Source organism: Montipora foliosa, chromosome 1 (assembly GCF_036669935.1).
Source record: "Montipora foliosa isolate CH-2021 chromosome 1, ASM3666993v2, whole genome shotgun sequence".
In the NCBI taxonomy this organism is placed as follows: Eukaryota; Metazoa; Cnidaria; class Anthozoa; order Scleractinia; family Acroporidae; genus Montipora; species Montipora foliosa.
This window is the reverse complement of record NC_090869.1, coordinates 7,886,635-7,894,134: the sequence shown is the minus strand read 5'-3', so window position 1 is coordinate 7,894,134 and position 7,500 is coordinate 7,886,635. Positions and strand designations below refer to the sequence as shown.

At 37.0% G+C, this 7,500-nt stretch overlaps 1 long non-coding RNA gene across 1 annotated transcript; it reads right to left on the bottom strand.

Annotated features, from left to right (window-relative positions):
* Positions 1–22: 22 nt before the first annotated feature.
* Positions 23–6,799, bottom strand: LOC137970038 (uncharacterized). The gene is made up of 2 exons (XR_011116760.1): positions 6,591–6,799; positions 23–421 (listed from the first exon to the last, which is right to left on the bottom strand). It is a non-coding gene; the product is annotated as an uncharacterized lncRNA (long non-coding RNA).
* Positions 6,800–7,500: the final 701 nt, after the last annotated feature.

Below are 7,500 nucleotides of genomic sequence, written 5' to 3'. Positions count from 1 at the left end.
TTGGTTAAAAGGAGAAAAAACATCAGAAGAAGGAGACCGTTTATTTTTTTAACTTTTACAGCTGCCCAAGTTTAAGTCATCTTGGTGCCATTATTTTCGGGTCATCTCCAATTTTTATTGATTTATAATTATTACAATAATTATTATTATTACTTAATTGAGAACTAGCGATATTTTTTCAATGACATTAAAATCCATACTGAATGTATCATTGCTTGGCCTCTTGACATGGCATGAGCTCAATTTACATCTACTTAGTTTTGCGGTTTCCACTTTTATTAAAATTCACCGATTTAACTTCTTTGTGGTTTGGTGGTTGCATCACCAATCGATCATGCGTCTTGTGTTCTGATGGAGTTTCCGGTGGGCAAAAAGCTCTGGCCGCTGAACAAATCCTCGCAAGGAGAAGAGAATCATCGTTCTGTTTGAAAAATAAATACAATTATCTCATTTCTTCCTATAGAAAAGAAGGAAAATGTTTTTGCAAGAGGTGAGTTTAAATAGAATAACATTTGAACCACTAGATCAAATAAACTAAGAGATTAATTGCTTTAAATGCAACTAACCGACAAAATATTCTTTTGATTCTGATGATGTTGGTGAAAAAATAATAGTTATATGTTATTTCCTCAATTTTGTATGAATTTTCAAAATTCTGAAAGTAGCAGCACTTTGGCTCACAGACGAGTTTGAAGTAGATTGGGTCCGAGTTTGGTGGGTGACTTCAGGTAAAGAAGCGCTTTGCGCATAAAGAAACGCTAAGAGAGCAAAGAGAGGAGGAAAAGTTCGTTTAGAATATGCCCAATAGGCGTGTTTCGGCGAATGTCCTCCAATATTTTTTTCTTTTAGCCCAGTCCATATGCTTTTAACCAGTCTTCATCAGCCATCTGCTAATCGACATAAGCCAGGTCATAGCTATCCAGAGTTTCGTCACTTTTACTTGTCGTCATTTTTAAATCACGAGGAGACTTGAGATTTTACTGACGACGGCGACGGCAACAACAACGCTAAAAAAACAATGATACTTTTTTATTGGTTAAAAGAGCGTAAATAATCGTGCTGCTAGTGCAGCAACAGATTTAAGGAAGGATTCTTGCGGTACTCTACGTAAAGACGACGTGAAATCACCAAATTTGAGGTTTTGACGACAACAGAGTGAATCTTTCATTCTCTATTTTCACTTTGTAACTGCACGTACCAATTTATTTTTAGGATACTTCGCCCAAATTGTAAGAAGTAAACAAGATAGAATAACCGCGAAAGCTTTTGATAGAGCAAAGTGATATTTTGACGTAAGTGACGTTTTCGTCGACGTCGCCATCGTAGATCTTAAGGTTCCTACTATATATAGTTATCTTCTTCTTCGATGTCGTTCTGCGGGAGAAAACAAATATCAGAGTCCTCATTATCCGAATTTGTATTGCTGATCGACATTTTTTGCTGATTCAAATAATTTTTGTGCCTGAAGGTCAAATTAAGGAGATTTTAAGACCAGAAATTTCAGATAGCGAAGCCCCCAGATAACGTCACAAATACATTAGGTTTCAGACCTGCTTTCACACGGCCATGAACCAGAACATCACCAACTTCAAACCTTCACAGAGTCGCGATTTTTCGATAAATTGGCTTAATTCATTTTTTAATCTTCTCCAAATGATTATGCATTCTTTTTGAAAATAAATGAGAAAAAAATGGGGTTAGGGTTATTATAATTGTAGCCACATTTGTAGCTGTTAAATACCGAGAAGCTTAAATTCTCAGGGCAAACTTGACTTGATACATGCAATTTTCTTTAACTTGACCACTCCTCATGGGGGCTTTTCAGGGCCAATGAAACACAACAAAACGACATAACACAACATGAACAACTGTTAAAAATCCCAACCGGCCGAAGGCAAACCAGTTGACTATTTACAAGTGCGGCCGAGAAGTTGAACCAGGAACCACCAGGAACAAATTCAATTGATGGTCAGAACGGGGCTTGCACCGGGGAACTCCGAATATAAAGGCAAGCGACCTAACCACCGGGATGCACTGCCTCCAAACATGTAAATTAGATGTGTGATTCAGCTAGCTTGGGAAGGTCTGACCGAACCATTTATCGTTTGATTGGTCCTCAAAAAGCAACCTAATTTTCCACCCTTAATAATGATACTTAAGAAAAACCGTTATGAAGGGCAAGGGGTCTAAAGGACGGGTGTTAACTTTCCTCAAAGAGTGGTCTCGTGCATCTGTGTGTAAAGTTCATCTTGACACAGACTTGCCGCGGAGATTGGTTCTTCCATTACTTTTTAAATATTTAATTTCTTTGAAGGTATTGGGTTTTTTTCCTATTATTACTCACAGGAGTTTTTAATAAAGACAAAGGGAGTTTATACTTGTTACACGGAACACCGAGATTTCATAAAAAAAATATAGCAATTTCATGCTACAATGTCAGCTTTGGAAACAGGTTAGTATTTCTGAGAAAATACAGTTATTTTACAGTTTCGTTACTTTCACGAATCACCTAGCCACCTTTGTCAGTTTGTAAAAATCACTGAATTTTTGTTTGGAAATCTTGTTACAGAGTTACCATATTGGAAAGTTTCTGTTTGAGTCCGAACCTGTGTTTCGGTGATCTTCGATCTCTTTCCTCCGGTCCATCCTCCGGTCCATCCTCCGGCCCCAGCGGTGAATGCTTCACATTGATAGAACGACAGCAAGGCAAGCAGCAAACTCAGACAAAACAGATATTGCCAGTTTTTGTTGCACATTATTCGTTAAAATATTTCCAGATCAGTAGACCGACAGAGATGGTGCGTGCAGTAATTTCAAACGCTTGTAACCTCCGGCTTAGGCTTCCTTTCGTTTTAAATACGGCACTCGCCACTCAAAAGTTCATTTTCGGTCTCTTGTTGTAGTTATGGCCCTGGTGAGGCTAGGATATTGTTTTCTTTCATTATTTCAATTAGACATTTCAGACTATAAAACAATGCAGGTATTTATGTGGGCCTAGATTAGCGAATTAATATAAATTCTATTTACTTGACAAACTTTGATAAAAACACATATGGCTTAGAATTCAATTGTCGTTATTATTCTTAAAAGAACACTACCTAAAGTGATCTCAAATTCGGTTTAGATTAATTTAAGGATAATTTAGCCAGGAATTTGTATATCCAGGCGTACTGAGGAAGTTATTTAGTTTCCATCCTCGCTGAGAGCCCACTCTAAAAAAAAGTTCTCTTGTTTACCCACTTTGAAGATTGGACTTGTTTATTCAGCTTCAAAACTTCATTCAGTAGCTATCGAGGCGAACGAAAATGAGGAAGAACAATTCGCATTTAATTTTTTAGGTTTATTGAGAATTTAAATGAAATTTCTGTATTTTTATCAAATCATAATTGTTAGTGGAAACTTTTGGCCTGGCTTGCCGCGCCCTAATTTTTTTGTGACAAAGATTTTTTATTGTATATTTGTTTTAACATAGTTAGTAGAGTAGTAACTATGGTTTTAAAAATGAAAAATGCACAATTTGCTAGCACCCCAAAGGAGTAACAGGTCACAAATTTGTCTTCATGATTTTGTTTTTTTTATCGCTGTTCATTTTATGTTATTATCGCATAGGTGAATTGAAAATTAAACTTTAACGACATTGTTACCTGTATAGTCTTTGTATTAATGATTATCATTGCTGGGTGCGATAATTTAATTTTTACCGATAACTGCTTTTTAATGCATGTGGGTCCTGCATCATGTTTATTCTACACGTCTCTACCTTTTTCACAAGGTTTCATCTTTACTGAATTATTGATGACAATGATCTTTCGTTGTCGTTTACATGTAATTAAGAATTAATGACGTTAGCCAGCTTTGAGTTCAATTTATTAATTTAGCACCAGGGAGTCAAATTTTAATTTACGCCCACACCTAATGAAATCAATTTTTGTTCTTGGTCATAAAAGAAGTTTTTTAAGTTCAAATGTAAAATTCCTCTCTAAGTAAAGCTTTTACCCGTTGAATAAGTAAAAAAACGAATCTGGAAAATGAAATGAGTACTTCGAAAGTAATTATAAACCATATTAATTTGACGCGATGAAAAATGTGCAAGGTGTTTGTCAAATATCGACTAATTCAAACAAAAAGGAAGGTGAACCATAATATCATTCATAACAGCTCATATTTCCTGGGTAGCTTGTTCTCATTTTACTGATAAATAAAAATAGTTTAATTAGAAATCTCAAAGGCGGATTTATCTTTTGAAAGGACATTCTTCTATCGATCCGTCTTATCCAAACGCATTGAATGTTTCAGCCCCGCAATGAAATAGACGATACCAAGAGACTAGTCAGCCCGCGCTCCGCAAATGTGGTCATCGATAAGGGATTTCTCCATCCAGGGTACCGTAAACCCATATAACTGTGTAAGCATGGACCGGTGTGACCGAACTGAAGCAGACCGGAGCCTTGTGGTGGATCGAATGAGCGGTATAAAAATTACGAAATACGAAAGAAAGCAAAAGAAATGCATTACCTTCTGATGGCAAGGCGGTTCATTTCGACCATCTGTTCCCTTCAAAAGGAGCAAGACGTTGCAAGACATGAAGCGTTGTGATTATGTTGGTTTTTTTCTGCACTTGCATACTTCATCAACAGCTCAGAATAAAGGGTTTGTAACTTTCAAAATTTGGGAAAACAAGGCGGCCCAGGTCGGTAAAAGGCCGACTGATGTGAACTCGAACCCAAACTTCTTGAGAACTTAGATTCATTTTTATCTGTTTATTCAATTCTAAACCGGAACAAACAAAAAAAAATACATAGGAATTTAGAGAGGGATTAAGTTTCTGAAGAGAATATGGATCATACTGTCGGTTCTAAATCGATGAAGGCATCAACTATTGTAGCTTTCCGCAGTGATCTTCTTTCACATTGCTCATAACTCAAGCATGCGCATGAAACCCTCTTTGTTCAAGGCAGAACAGGCTTCCTCTAAGTGTCAACTCTGGTTCAACTGATTTTTAATTCTGTTGGTTAACGACATCACTAGAAATCTGTCGAAAAAGTTGTCACGGACGTTTTAAAATGAATTTCTACTTTATTTGATTTTAACGGTACCGATGGAAAAATCCTCTGCGACTGACCGGGTTCTACGTTTTTGCACATCCGCACATAACGTGCCACACGTAACTTGAGGATGCCATGTTGGAGAAGTAGAAATACCTTCGGGAATTTAATTGAATTCTATTTTTATGCAAATTCTTTTTCTGTTTCAGTCTACCAGCAAAGCTGCCAGTAACTTGAGTTTTAATTTTGCAGACATTCCATTTCCAAAAACAAAAAACGGCAAACAAAAATTGCACAGGAAATTGAAACAAGTCCGCCCGCTATTTGGATGTCGCTAAAACCTTTTAAGCGCGGCAACTACATCAAATGGGTCGATCGGGGCAAATACAAAATCTGGTATGGAAAGAGACGGCTTTTACTTCGGGTAGAGGAGCACAGAACGCGTCATCAGGAAAGAATGCAAATGCGAGAAATTTACTCACAAGTAATTAGTACATGGAGGTTTGGCAGTGTGGAAGTGTGGAAGTTTGGCAGTGTGGAAGTGTGGAATTTTGGCGGTGTGGAAGTTTGGCAGTGTGGTTTAGGGTTCGTGTTCAGGTTAGGGTCACTACCACACGGCCAAACTTCCACACTGCCGGACTACAAAGGCGGTCTACAAACATACAAGATTATTCAAAACTACAAAACTATGAAGTAGCTTGTGTTTTATTATGCCACAAAGCTAATTCCATTTTGATGACGCGTTCTGTGCTCTTCTACCCGAAGTAAAAGCCCAAGAGACTCAAAACACTTTCTTGCTGTTTTTTAACCATCATCCACCTCGGGGCCAGTTATACTCCATAAAGTTATTCAGTCTAACTTTGAAAAAGGAACTGACAAAAAAGTAATGTATGTTCGTAAATTCACAGCTTCACTGACAAAACGCCAGTAAATATCGACTGTGACCGTCCCGCTTTAATTCCACAAAGCAATGATTTTAGTCCTGGGATTCAAACTTTAACACCACGCCTAGATCTAAGTTTAATATTAGCCCTCAGAGAGTGCTCAACAACAAAGGAGTTGGAGCTGGTTATATATATAGAGAGAAGAGTGGACTACTTTTTCATTACAGATCTACGAGCTTGTAATTTGCTAAGCTTATACAAGCTTGTAATTTGCTAAGCTTATACAAGCTTATAATTTTCCACCCGGAGCACTCCACACTTAACAAAAGGTCAGAGTTAGTAAGCAGCTGCCGGCAAGTAAGTTCTTACTAAATAACGTGTTATTAAGAACTAAACACTGTGCAAACAAGTGTGAAAAATTGAACGCATAAATACCGCGTTTATGTAAATAGAGCTATAAGATCCCGAAGAATGGAAGCGCCATGCTCCTACGAAACAAGCTTGTAGATCTGTAATGAAAAAGTAGTCCACTCTTCTCTCTCTCTCTCTCTGATATATATATATATATATCAACAACAAAGGAGTTGGAGATGGTTATATAGTAGTACGAGTATATAGTATACACCCTTCAGCTTACGAAAATAAATAATACTGTACCGACCTCTTGAGATTCGCTGAATTCGCGTTTGCCACCATTTCTGTGCCTGTCTTTCGTCATTCCGACGTGAAATGTCAAGCTTTCAATCAGAAATGTTGAAACTAAGACGAACAAAACAAGAAAAACCCTAGAGTTCATCTTCTGGATTGTATGGCAGGGAATACTTGAGAGCTGGTCTATAATTGCGACGATTTGGTAGAATTTAATGTGGTTCTCAAAGAAGGCATTTCATTTTATAGAGAAATTTAGCTTGGTCGGGCGGAATTCCCTTTACTGAAATTGCGTAAACATATATTGCGGTGATAAGAGATATCAAAGCAATATATTAAAATCACATCTCATAACTTTCCTAGAGTTCAAATCAAGTGGTTCAGTTACACGTTATTTGAGTAATCCCAGAAAACGTATTATTCAGAAAACATGTCTTGTCAACAGTAGAGACTAGATTAAATGTGGACGAAAGCTTTGGAACCTTACTAAATCAAAGTACTGTAGATTCAGTTCAAACTTATCTGAAGTAACATAAAAGACGCTATCTACCAATCAAATCCCCAAGGATGTTATTCATCCGAAGCGTGGACGTTATCTTTCAAAACTAACGGCGTTTCAAACTCTTGTTACGTCGAACACATGTTAAAGATATTATCTTCAACATGATCTCCTTTTGGTCTTCCGCTTCAAGGAAATGAACAACGAAGTATTTATTAGTCTCTTTCTTGTCCTTTACCTTAACGAGAATTTATATCTTTCTTGCTTATGCCAGCAAAGCGCCTGAGGTTAGGCTGAATTAGATAAGAGCGAGAACTTACCTTTGGTTTTGTATTATTATTATTATTATTATTATTATTATTATTATTATTCACTTTAAAGGTAAACACAGTTACTTATATTTGCTACAACTACTCCGGAAACT